The following is a 13,107-nucleotide window of genomic DNA, read 5'->3' as shown; positions in this document are numbered from 1 at the left end:
GAATTGTATTCAGAAAAATATCCTGCAACTGTTGATCTTTTTTTCCAGCCTTACTCACACAACTATGGGCTGCGCACAAAAACAGTCCAGCAAGTTACTAGTGTCGATAATAGCAATCTCTTATTCACATGACAGAGAAAATAACAAGTTTATGGGGTTAAAAAAAGCTAAATATGCTATATACAATCAGTGTTAACAGAATTGCTTGCTGCTATAATAAGGGGAGAGAATTTCAGAACACATGTAGAGCAAGTGATCAGTTCCTGGAATTTTTCAGTTTGATTATGAAGTAATTTATTAATCTGGATGTTGTAATCAGTAGTAAAATGCAAGTATTATATATATTTTGAGACATATAAGGTGCAACATTAACATTTTTTCCATATATTTAAAACCATTCATAAAAAGTCATTGTTTTGTCAGTTTTTTCACTACTATGACTAAAAAAAACCCAATCAGAACAATTGTAGAGGAGGAAAAGTTTATTTGAGGGCTAATGGTTTCAGAGGTCCTAGTCAGGGCTCAGAGTGAGCCAGAGGGAATCAACTCACATGATGATCAGGAAACAGAGAGACTCCAATCTCCAAATACAAATACATACCCCATAGCCACGCTCCCAATCCCCCCCCCTGCCTCAGTTACCATTCAGGTTACTCCCATCAGAGATTAATTCACTGATTAGGGTAAGGCTATAGCCCAATCATTTCGACTCCAAACCTTCTTTGCATTGTCTCACACTTTTGGGGGACACCACATCTAAACCATACCAGCCATGTAATCTTACTGAAATGTTTTGAGTTATCTCAATGGTATTTATCTCCTCTCTTAATGTCTATAAAGTCAAAGTTGAATCAGATAGCAGGAATACATAAAGACAATATAGTATTTGTTTGAGAAATAATTATTTCCCTTTCCCACTCTTGGAAAATTATCTAAGACCAACAAAACAAAACAAAACAAAACAAAAAACAAAAACAGATATTGGAAAAGAAGACCCCATTGCTACCCAGCTACTTTTAAATTAGCTTCTCAGTAGAAGTACCTGAAATGTTACTTCACAAACATACTAAATAATCCTTAAAAGATTTAGGAAAGAAACATGATTTACTCTTTGTACAAACAACCACAGCTTACAACCAAAGACATTAGTTGTAGCTGAGAGGAAGACACCACAGAAATTTAATCCTCCTGCCCAATTTTCATATCAGATAAGAAATAGAAGCGTGTTCCTTTTACATCACTGGATTTAGTGACATAATGCTGATCATATTGTCCTTTTAGTGTCTATAGAACTTGTAGTGACATCACCATTTATGATACTGCTAATTTGTACCTTCCCTCCCTTTTTCATTGATGAATCTGGCTAGAGGTTTTTCAATTTTATTAATCTTTTCAAAGAACCAGCTTTTGTGTTTCTAATGCTTTTATGACTTTTATAATAGTGTTAATAATAGAACAGTTTGAAATTTATAGGAAAATTATCAAGATATAGAGTTCCTATATACTCTTAACAATTTTCTATTATAATTTACACCATTATGATACATTTATTAGAATTCATGAACCAGTATTGATAATTATTATTAAGAAAACTTTATACTTTATTCATATTTCCTTGTTTTTACTTGATATTTTTGTTTGAGGTTGCCATCCAAGATACCACATTGCATTTACTTTTATATCTTCTTTAGGCTCCTCTTAGCTATGACAATTTCTCATGTTTTACTTGTTTTCGGTGACCTTGACAGTTTTGAGTATTGGTCAGATATTTTGTAGAATGTGCCCTCATTTGGGAATTTGCTATTGTTTTTCTTCTGATTAGAGAGGGGTTAGGATTTTTTAAAGACAAAGACACAGAAGTATAAAATGCCATTTTTATTACATCAGGTCAAGGGTACACCCTGTCAACATGACATCACTGTTGATATTGACCTTGACCACTTTACTGAGATAGTATTTGAGATAGTTTCTTCATTGTGAAGTTACTAATTTTTTCCCCTCTTCCCATACATCATATTGTTTGGAAGGCAGTCACTGCTCTAAGGAGTGAGAAGATACGCTCCACTTCATGGTGGAATAGATGCACAAATTATTTAAAATTGTTGTGCACAGGAGATTTGTCTGTCCCACCCCAGTCCTATGTGTTTGTTTATTTATCACTATGCATTCATGGATATTTATTTTATATTTTGAGTTATTATCCAAGAGTACTTTATGTATTTTCTCACTCTAATTTTCTAGCTTTGACCATTAGGTATTATTTCAGTTATAGCTTTGTCCCTTGGACATAATCCATCCTCGAGCTTTTGTTCGAGCATGTCCTTTCTAATGCTAAAAGATGCTCCAGGCCCATATTTTTAATTTTTAGTTTAGCTGATATATAAAAAACATAAAAATTATATCCGTTAATGGGCTACCGTGCCATATTTCAGTGCATATATACATTGCATAATGTCAGGTTAAGCATTGTATCTCTTTATACATTTATCATTTCTATATGATGAAAATTTTCACGATCTTTTCTTCTAAAAACTAACAACTCTTATGAATCTTTGTGTCATCCTTGTGCAGGGGTTGTGCCAATCTTCTCTGTATTTTTTTAATTTTAGTATGTGTGCTGCCAACATGAGCACTACAGACCCATCTTCTGTATTTCCATCTTGTATAATTCTTGCCCCAGTTTTAGAATCAGCACTTTCTCTAAAGAGCTCTGGTTCCTTATACTGGAGAACAGTGTGAAATCAGGATCTGGGCATTAGGCATGCTTGTTTATTTTGGGGCATTGTTGCTTCTAGTCTTAGCTGACTGAGCAAGGAAATAAATCTGTGTATACTGAGCTCTTTAATGTACACATATTAGTAAATATTTTTGTAAGTAACCATCTGTTTTGTATAAGCTAAACATGAGTTCATATCAATGTCTCCCAACAATGATCTGTTACTACATAGATCATTCTTCTGACTTTACTTGTAAACGTTTACTCCAACAAAGAGGAACCTGGTTTCTACCATCCAACACCCATTTACTTAATTTTTCAATTCCAACATATGTAGCAGTTTCAGAATTGTTAATTCATATTCCTGTGGGAAATAACTCCATCACTAGAGTATGGTGCTTACATATAATTTCCTTTATTCTTAGTCTTAGAGACTATACTCATTTCCAGAATTTCTTATGGTACTACCTTTTCCCCTCACTGCTTTGAGTGATATTGTTCCACACATTTTCATTAGAGATAGATTGTTTTGTCACATTCTGCCCCTGATCTGTTTAGTTTCCCTACTTTTGCTTTTTTTAGAATCTAATTGCTATCATAGTGTATATAGTCTTCTCAATCTGACTTCTTTGATTTAGTATATTATGTATTTAAGATTCATCTGTCTTTGCATGACTTAATAACTCATTCCTTTCTATTGCTGAATAGTATCCATATACCTATTGAAAAACATTTTTGTTGTTTCTGGTTTGTGGTGACTATTAATAAACATACTACAAACATCTGTTTGCAGGTTTTTAAGTGTATTCAAAAGTTTTAAAATAGTTGTGTGAATACCTAATATTAAGATTGCTGATTTGTAGAGTCGGCCTGTGTTTATATTTGTAAAAAAAATACCAAACTAGATTCTAACGTATATCATTTTGCATTCTTTCTAGCAATGAATGAAAGTCCTGTTGCTTTGTATTGTCACTAGCAATTGATACTGTTAGTTTTTTTTTTTAGTCATTCTAATATGTGTGTAGTATTAGAACAACAAATGTCATTTGGATGTGCATGTCCCTAATGACAGATGATGTTGAACATCTTTCATATTATGTATATGCTATCTGTATATTTTCTTTGGTAAAGTGTCTGTTCAGATCTTTTGTGCATTTTTTAAATCAGGTCATCTGTTTTCTTATTATTGAGCTTTAAACTTTACATATTTATTTATTTTAGGTGGAAGTCCTTTATCCATTATGTGTTTTACAAATATTGTCAGTTTTTAGTCTTTTTATTCTCTTGGAAATGTGTTTTACACATTAGTTAAGCCCTGTTTATCATATTGTTACGTGGATTGTGCTTTTGAAGTCATCTAAAAGCTAGACAAATTCCAGGTCCTAGAAAGTTTTTTCTTTTTTTTTTTTTTTTGTGTACTGAGAATTGAATTCTGAGGCACTTTGCCACTGAGCCACACAGTTCTTTTTATTTTTCATTTGAGACAGGGTCTTGCCAAGTTGCTGAGGTTGTTCTTGAGCTTGCAATCCTACCTCACCGTCATAAATTGCTGGGATTATAGTTGGTCATAGAATTTTCCCTATGTTTTTTTCTAGAAGTTTTATGATTTTGTATTTTACATTTAGATCTGTGTTCCATTTTTAGCTTCTGTTTGTGAAACATGTTAGGTCTACATCTAGGTTCATTGTTTCTGTGTATAGGCATTCAGTGTTCCAGCATCATTTGTTGAAAGAACATTTTCCATTTCATTTCCTTTTTGCCTTTGTCAAAAACAAGTTAACTATAATATGTATGAGTCTATACCCAGGCTTTCTCTTCTGTTGGATTGATCTGTCTATTCTTTGCCAATACTCTATGGTCTAGATTACTACAGCTTTATAATACATTTTAAAATCTGGTAGTATAAAATAAAAATGCATTAAAAATAATTAGGAAGTGTGATCCTTCAATTTTCTTCTTTTTCAGTATTGTCTTGGTGATTCTAGGCCTTTTCCTTTTTCATATAAATTTGAGAAAGTTTGTATCCACAAGATTACTTGGTGCAAATTTTATTGCCATTTCAGTGAATATACAGAACAAATTGGGAAGAATCAACACCTTTTTGATAATTGTGTTCCTCTTAATGAATATGAAATATTTCTCTACTTATCCATATTTTTGATTTCTTTGTTTTGTAGCATTTGCATACAGAATCTATAATACTTATACCTAAGTATTTCTTTTCCTCTTTTTGGGGAGGGGTGCTATTTGAATTTGTTTTTATTAAGTTCAAATTCATTTGTTTGTTTCTGGCATAAAGGGAAGTAGTTGACTGTTATTTATTTGCCTTCTCTCCTTGCCATAACACCTTTTTAGTTCCAGGAGACTTTTTTTTGTAGATTGCTTTTTTTTCTCCACAGGGAGTCATATATCATTTGCAAATAAGGGTAGATTTATATTGGCCTTTCCGATCCAGATAGCTTTTATTTCTTTGTTTGCATTAGTGTATTTTCTGTTATCAGTAACAGTACTATAGAGTAGATAAGTTTCAGGGAAAAGATGTTTATTTTGGTTTACAGTTCTGGAGGTCTAAGGCTCCATCAGGGATGGCCCTCTTGCTGGCAGAGTTCCAAGATGATGCAGGGTGTCACAAGGCAAAGGACAATGTTCAACAGTAAGGGAGAATGAAATAGACCCAATATGGTGGGTTTCAAAAGCATGGAGTGGAGAAAGACAAATGGTTTCTGGTGGAACTGAGCATAATATCCAAAAGTGTGTCAGTTTTCAGTGTACTGAGCAATTTGTTTTTTTCTTCTTTTGGCAGGGGATGGGAGGGGGCTAGGGATTGAACCCAGGACACTTTGCCACTGAACCGCATCCCCAGTTTCTCTCAGTTGTTACAGGTCTCTGAAAGTTCCCCAGGGTAGCTTCAGATTTGACCCTTCTTCCTCAGCCTCCTGAGGCACTGGGATTTCAGGCATTTACCAGCTTGCCTGGCTCCAATTTGGGGTTTTTAACAGAGTCTTTATTGTCATTTTTTCCCTCCAGTGCTGGGGAGTTGAACCCAGGGCCTCCTACATAGTAAGCAAGTGTTCTACCACTGAGTTACTACTCCCCCTGCCCCATAATGAGCCATTTAAAGGGCCTGCCTCAGAATCAAGGTCCCTCTTCCTCTTGTTTCTCTCCCTCCTAGTGCAGAAGAGACATTCTCCAAAGTTCCTTTACTGCCCAAAGTCCAGACCTGCCAAAGAAGAAATGCCTCTGATCTCTCACCAACTCGGCTCCTACCACAGGAGAAGATTAATGTCTGCAGTACACCTGGGCAGACTGTCATACACTATTCTCTATTTTGGCCCCAAAGAGAACCATTTACAAACCATCTGTTCTGTGAACCCAGTGAACTTTGTCTCCCCAGCCATTGTATATCACCAAACCCAAGTGAGTTCTTAAACATTTACTGCCAGGCATTGTGGTACATGCCAGTAATCTGGGCAGCTCCGGAGGCTGAGGCAGGAGGATTGTGGATTTGAGGCCAGTCTCAGTAACTGAGGCCCTAGGCAATTTGGTGAGGCCCTGTCTCAATATAAGGAATGAAAAGGACTAGTGATGTGGCTTAGTGGTTGAGTGCCCCTGGATTCAATCCCCAGTACCAAAAATAAATAAATATATAAAGTTATAAATTGGTATTGGACTCTTTTTCAGCCTTTTGTCTTCTAACTGTATGGCCATTTTCTTCTTCATCCTGTTCATATAGTGGATTGCATTCATTGATTTCAAATGTTGAACCAAGGGACGGGGATATAGCTCAGTTGGTAGAGTGCCTACCTCGCATGCACAAGGCCCTGCGTTAAATCACCAGCACCACACACACACACACACAGAAATGTTGAACCAATCTTGCCTATCTTTCGGTTGTAGTATACATAATTCATTGTATATATTGTTGGATTTGATTTGATATTATTTTGTTGAGGATCTTAGAGATGCTGCTCTGAAGTTTTCCCTTTTTATAATGTCTCATCTGGTTTTGATATTAAGGTGATGCTGGCTTCATAAAATACTTCTTCTGTTATCTATTAATAAAGATTATGGAGAATTGTTATTTTCTAAATGTTTTGTAGAATTCACCGTGGAAATGGTACCTGGTGCTTTCTTTTTTCGAAGATTATTATTTATTCAATGCCTTTAAATGACTTAGGGCTATTAACATTATCTGTTTCCTTTTTGTGCAAATTTTGGTACATTATATCTTTCCAGGAATTTTTTCATTTAACTTAACCAATTTTGTAGGCAGAGTTGTTTGTAACATTCATCTGTTATCTATGTATATCCATTTGATCAATAATGATGACTTTCTTCTTTCCTCCCCCACCCCTGTCTCGTATTGACAGTTCAGCTTCTTTTATTTTGGTTGTCCTGGATAGAGATTAATTAATCTTGTTGTTCCATTCAAAGAACCAGCTTCTGGTTTTGTTGATTTTTCTCTGTTGTTTTTCTGTTTCCAGTTCCACTGATTTCTACTCTCAATTACTATTATTTTTTGCTTCTGCTTTCTCAAGAAGTCTGTTGGCAATTAATTTATTTAGCTTTTTGAAAAGTAACTTTTTGTATATTAGTGCATTAGAATTATATAGTTCAAAAAAGTATCTTTTTAACTTTTGAAGGATTTTTTTTGCAAAGTATAAAATTTTGATCCTTTTATTTCTGCAAATTAAAAGCATTCCATCTCCTTGAGACTTGATTCAACAGCCATTCTTACTTGTTCCCCTGCATGTAATGTTTACCTTCTTCTGTTTTTCTTCACAACTAGTTTTTACCAGTTTACTTCTGTGTCTTTGAGTGATTTCCTTGGTTTCATCTTGTTTGGGCTCTGTTGTTTTATGAATATTTAGTTTGAATTTCAAAACAATTCAGCTTTTCATTTTAAGTATATTCATCTCCCTTCCCTCATTATTCTTTCCTTCCCGGATTGCTTGTTAGCCTCCCACTCACCACTGGTCTTTGTTTTATTCCTTTTTCCCTGTTTTTCATTGACATATTTTGAGTTGTTGTATCTTCATGTGCACTGACATTTCTTTTTGTGGTATGCAATCAGCTGTTCTGACTATGAATTAAAATCTTTCGTTAAAAGATACTGTATGGGCGATCCAAGATGGCGGACTAGAGGGTGACTGCATCCCCAGTCGCTCCAGAACCCAGGAGTCAAGAAGGGGAGACATTGAGAGACTCGGACTAAAATAGAGCCACGGGTGAGTCTGCCCACTGGGTAAAGCTCGCCCGGGTGGCAGGCCCAGATAGAGGTGGCTTATCGGAGCAGGGCAGGGCAGCTAGAGTCTTCCACAGGCAGCCCTGTGCACTCCGGTGGTGGGCCCCTCCCACACAGCCAGCTTCTCCAGGTTCTCGGAGCAGGCCCCCTAGTGAGAGCCTTTCTAATCAGAACAAGCTCCAAGTCCCGGAGCCAGCGCTGTGTGCTCCATCCCACAAGCGGCTTCAGGGACCAGGACAGGGTAGCCAGAGACTTCCCCAAGCAGCCCGGCCCCCTGTGGTGGGAGGCGCCTTTCAAGGCTAGCTTTCTCAGAGCAGACCGCCCAGTGAGAGCCTTTCTACACAGAGCCAGCCACAAGTCCCCGAGCCAACGGAGAGCATCGATCCACAAGCAGCCTCTGGGATCAGGGGAGGGCAGACAGAGACTTCTCCAGGTGGCTCTGCCCACTCCGGCCGCAGGCTCTTTCCACGGGGCGATCCAAGATGGCGGCCTAGAGGGTGACTGCATCTCCAGTCGCTCCAGAACCCAGGACTCAAGAAGGGGAAGCATTGAGAGACTTGGACAAAAATAGAGTCACGGGTGAGTCTCCCCCCTGGGCGAAACTTGGCCTGGGTGGCAGGCACAGATAGGGGTGGCTTATCAGAGCAGGGCAGGGCAACTAGAGTCTTCCCCAGGTAGCCTTCCACACTCCGGCGGTGGGCTCCTCCCACACAGCCAGCTGCACGGTGCAGGCCCCCAGTGAGAGCCTTTCCGCACAGAGCCAGCTCGGACACCTGGAACCAGTAGGGGTCTAGGGGCAGCTTTCTTCGGAAGCATAGCATTATCAAGTTCCTCCAAGACTTCAGGCTACTGAAGGCTGGGAGGTGATACACTGGAAATCTACTGGGGCACTATAAGCCAATAGAGGAAATCTGCAATATCTCAGGGTCCCACTAACAGCTGACCAATATGAGAAAACAAGGGAAGAAAATGTCCCAAACAAACCTAGATACTATATCAATAAAACCCAATGACAACACAGCAGAAGAAATGTCAGAAAGGGAGTTCAGAATGTACATAATTAAAACAATCAGAGAAGCAAATGAGGAGATGAAAGAGCAAATGCAGGCATTGAAGGAGGAGATGAAAGAGCAAATGCAGGTATTAAATGATCGCACCAGTCAACAGTTAAAAGACCAAATACGGAAGCAAGAGATCATTTCAAAAAAGAGTTAGAGATACTGAAAAAAAAAAAAAAACAACAAACAGAAATCCTTGAAATGAAGGAAACAATAAACCAAGTTAAAAACTCCATAGAAAGCATAACCAATAGGATAGAACACCTGGAAGACAGAACCTCAGAAACTGAAGACAAAATATTTAATCTTGAAAACAAAGTTGGCCAAATAGAGAAGATGGTAAGAAATCATGAACAGAATCTACAAGAATTATGGGATATCATGAAAAGGCCAAATTTAAGAATTAATGGGATTGAGGAAGATTTAGAGAAACAAACCAAAGGAATGAATAATCTATTCAATGAAATAATGTCAGAAATTTCCCAAATCTGAAGAATAAACTGGAAAACCAAGTTCAAGAGGCTTACAGGAGTTCAAATATACAAAATTACAAGAGACCCAAAACAAGGCACATTATTATGAAAATATCTAACATACAAAATAAAGACAGAATTTTAAAGGCTGCGAGAGAAAAGAATCAAATTACATTCAGAGGGAAACCAATAAGAATATCAGCAGATTTTTCAATCCAGACCCTAAAAGCTAGAAGGGCCTGGAACAACATTTTTCAAGCTCTGAAAGAAAATGGATGCCAACCAAGAATCTTATACCCAGCAAAACTTACTTTCAAATTGATGAAATAAGATCCTTCCATGATAAACAAAAGCTAAAGGAATTTACAAAAAGAAAGCCAGCATTACAGAACATTCTCAGCAAAATATTCCATGAGGAAGAGATGAAAAACAATGATGCAAATCAGCAACAGGAGGCGCTAGCCTAAAGGAATAGCCAAATAAAGGAGAAACCAAATCATGTCAAAAAACAAATATGAGTCAAATGACTGGGAATATAAATTATATCACAATAATAACCCTGAATGTTAATGACCTGAACTCATCAATCAAAAGACATAGACTGGCAGATTGGATTAAAAAGAAAAATCCAACAATATGCTGCCTGCAAGAGACTCATCTCATAGAAAGAGATACCCATAGACTAAAGGTGAAAGGATGGGGAAAAACATACCATGCACACGGACACAGCAAAAAAGCTGGAGTATTCATCCTCATTTCAGATAATGTGGACTTCAAGCCAAAACTAGTCAGAAGGGATAAAGAAGGACATTACATGCTGCTTAAGGGAAGCATAAATCAGCAAGACATAACAATCATAAATATCTATACCCTGAACATTGGCTCATCCATGTACGTCAAACAAATCCTTCTCAATTCCAGAAATCAAATAGACCACAACACAATAAAACTAGGTGATTTTAACACACCTCTCTCACCACTGGATAGATCTTCCAAACAAAAATTGAATAAAGAAACCATAGATCTCAATAACACAATCAACAATTTAGACTTAACCGACATATAAGGAATATACCATCCAACAAAGAACGAATACACTTTCTTCTCAGCAGCACATGGATCCTTCTCTAAAATAGACCATATTTTATGCCACAAAGCTACTGTTAGCAAATACAAGAAGATAGAGATACTACCTTGTACTCTATCAGATCATAATGGATTGAAATTAGAAATAAATGACAGAATAAAAAACAGAAACTTCTCCAATACCTGGAGATTAAATAATACACTATTATATGATGAATGGATAACAGAAGACATCAGGAGGGAAATAAAAAAATTCTTAGAAGTAAACGAAAACAAAGACACATCATATCAAAATCTCTGGGACACTATGAAAGCAGTACTTAGAGGAAGATTTATTTCATCGGCGCATTCAACAAAAGAAGTAGAAATCAACAAATAAACGACTTAACACGATAGTTCAAAGCCCTAGAAAAAGAAGAGCAGACCAACAACAAAAGTAGTAGAAGACAGGAAATAGTTAAAATTAGAGCCGAAATCAACGAAATTGAAACAAAAGAAACAATTGGAAAAATTAACAAAATAGTTGGTTCTTTGAAAAAATAAACAAAATTGATAAACCCTTAGCCACACTAACAAAGAGGAAGAGGGAGAAAACTCAAATTACTAAAATTCGGAATGAACAAGGAAATATCACAACAGACACGAGTGAAATACAAAACATAATTAGAAGCTATTTTGAAAATCTATACTCCAATAAAACAGAAAACCTCGAAGACATCAACAAGTTTCTAGAGACATATGAATTACCTAAACTGAACGAGGAGGACATACACAACTTAAATAAATCAATTTCAAGCAATGAAATAGAAGAGGTCATCAAAAGCCTACCAACAAACAAAAGTCCGGGACCAGATGGGTTCTCAGCCGAGTTCTACAAAACCTTTAAAGAAGAGCTCATTCCAATACTCCTCAAAGTATTCCATGAAATAGAAGAGGAGGGAACCCTCCCAAACTCGTTCTATGAAGCCAATATCACCCTGATACCTAAACCAGACAGAGACACATCGAGGAAAGAAAATTTCAGACCAATATCCTTAATGAACATCGACGCAAAAATTCTCAACAAAATTTTAGCAAATCGCATACAAAAACATATTAAAAAGATAGTGCACCACGATCAAGTGGGTTTTATCCCAGGGATGCAAGGTTGGTTCAACATCCGGAAATCAATAAATGTCATTCACCATATCAACAGACTTAAAGTTAAGAATCACATGATTATTTCAATAGATGCAGAAGCATTCGATAAAATACAGCATCCCTTCATGCTCAAAACAATAGAAAAAATGGGGGTAGTGGGAACATTCCTTAACATTGTAAAGGCCATCTATGCTAAGCCCATGGCCAATATCATTCTAAATGGTGAAAAACTGAAAGCATTCCCCCTAAAAACTGGAACAAGGCAGGGATGCCCTCTTTCACCACTTCTATTCAACATCGTCCTTGAAACTCTAGCCAGAGCAATTAGACAAACCAAAGAAATTAAAGGGATATGAATTGGAAAAGAAGAACTCAAGCTATCCCTGTTCGCTGATGACATGATTATATATTTAGAGGAACCTGGAAATTCCACCAGAAAACTTTTAGAACTCATAAGTGAATTCAGTAAAGTAGCAGGTTACAAGATCAATGCTCATAAATCCAATGCATTTTTATACGTAAGTGATGAATCTTCAGAAAGAGAAATTAGGAAAACTACCCCATTCACAATAGCATCGAAAAAAATAAAATACTTGGGAATCAATCTCACAAAAGAGGTGAAAGACCTCTACAATGAGAACTACAGAACACTAAAGAAAGAAATTAAAGAAAACCTTAGAAGATGGAAAGATCTCCCTTGTTCCTGGATAGGTAGAATTAATGTTGTCAAAATGGCCATACTACCAAAAGTGCTATACAGATTCAGTGCAATTCCAATTAAAATCCCAATGATGTACCTTGCAGAAATAGAGCAAGTAATTATGAAATTCATCTGGAAGAATAAAAAACCTAGAATAGCTAAAGCAATCCTCAGTAGAAAGAGCGAAGCAGGGGGTATTGCAATACCAGATCTTCAACTCTATTACAAAGCAATAGTAACAAAAATGGCATGGTATTGGTACCAAAATAGACAGGTAGATCAATGGTACAGAATAGAGGACATGGACACAAACCCAAATAAATACAATTTTCTCATACTGGACAAAGGGGCGAAAAATATGCAATGGAGAAAAGATAGCCTCTTCAACAAATGGTGCTGGGAAAACTGGAAAACCATATGCAACAGAATGAAATTAAACCCCTATCTCTCACCCTACACAAAACTCAACTCAAAATGGATCAAGGACCTCGGAATTAGACCAGAGACCCTGCATCTTATAGAAGAAAAAGTAGGTCCAAATCTTCAACTTGTTGGCTTAGCATCAGACTTCCTTAACAGGACTCCCATAGCACAAGAAATAAAAGCAAGAATCAACAACTGGGATAGATTCAAACTAAAAAGCTTTCTCTCAGCAAAGGAAACTATCAGTAATGTGAAGAGAGAGCCTA

The 13,107-nt window shown here is 36.8% G+C and overlaps 1 protein-coding gene and 1 non-coding gene across 5 annotated transcripts in view; one reads left to right on the top strand and one right to left on the bottom strand.

Moving 5' to 3' along the window:
* The window catches only part of Rasal2 (RAS protein activator like 2), a 364,280-nt gene that overhangs the window by 82,295 nt on the left and 268,878 nt on the right, over positions 1–13,107 (top strand). The window lies entirely within an intron of this gene.
* Positions 2,527–2,633, bottom strand: LOC124962532 (U6 spliceosomal RNA). The gene has a single exon (XR_007104538.1). It is a non-coding gene; the product is annotated as a U6 spliceosomal RNA (small nuclear RNA).

Source organism: Sciurus carolinensis, chromosome 12, assembly GCF_902686445.1.
Source record: "Sciurus carolinensis chromosome 12, mSciCar1.2, whole genome shotgun sequence".
NCBI classification, from domain to species: Eukaryota; Metazoa; Chordata; class Mammalia; order Rodentia; family Sciuridae; genus Sciurus; species Sciurus carolinensis.
This window is presented reverse-complemented; position numbering and strand designations above follow the sequence as displayed.